This window comes from Odontomachus brunneus, unplaced genomic scaffold (genome assembly GCF_010583005.1).
Source record: "Odontomachus brunneus isolate Ranch 3 - 2012 unplaced genomic scaffold, Obru_v1 Obru_scaffold_219, whole genome shotgun sequence".
NCBI lineage: Eukaryota > Metazoa > Arthropoda > Insecta > Hymenoptera > Formicidae > Odontomachus > Odontomachus brunneus.
In genome coordinates, this window is record NW_022639669.1 from 431978 (window position 1) to 432432 (window position 455).

The following is a 455-nucleotide window of genomic DNA, read 5'->3' on the forward strand; positions in this document are numbered from 1 at the left end:
AAACATTTTTTTGTAAAACTTATATTTTTCCTGATATTCGGGCGTCCCGGTACTTTCCGAACACCCTGTATAATGAATCTATTTGAGTCGTCGGTTTAATGGGGTTTGGGATTTTAATAAAAAAAATATATATATAAAAATTGGGACTCAAGGATCGGTCTAAGTATGGAAGGTTGATTCTCCGCGTACGATAATCGAAGAAAAAAATTCGATACGTGCATTTAACATATTGCACAATTTTATCCTCCCACAATCATATTAATATTAAAAAGTAATATTAGTATTTAATAGCACTAAGACATCTGTGCTTGCTCCTTATGTTCCGTTTAAAATCTCACTGTTATTTAATTTAAAACACAAAAAAGATACTTTTAATATTAGAAAATAATTTATTTAGATTTATAAAATAATTTATTTGTACTTTATTTATTTTTAAAACAAGCAAATATTTATTT

At 26.6% G+C, this 455-nt stretch overlaps 1 protein-coding gene across 1 annotated transcript in view; it reads left to right on the top strand.

Moving 5' to 3' along the window:
• Positions 1–455, top strand: part of LOC116852364 (disintegrin and metalloproteinase domain-containing protein 10) — a gene marked incomplete at its 5' end in the record, with an annotated part of 339156 nt that overhangs the window by 310104 nt on the left and 28597 nt on the right. The gene's annotated exons all lie outside the window — the stretch shown is intronic.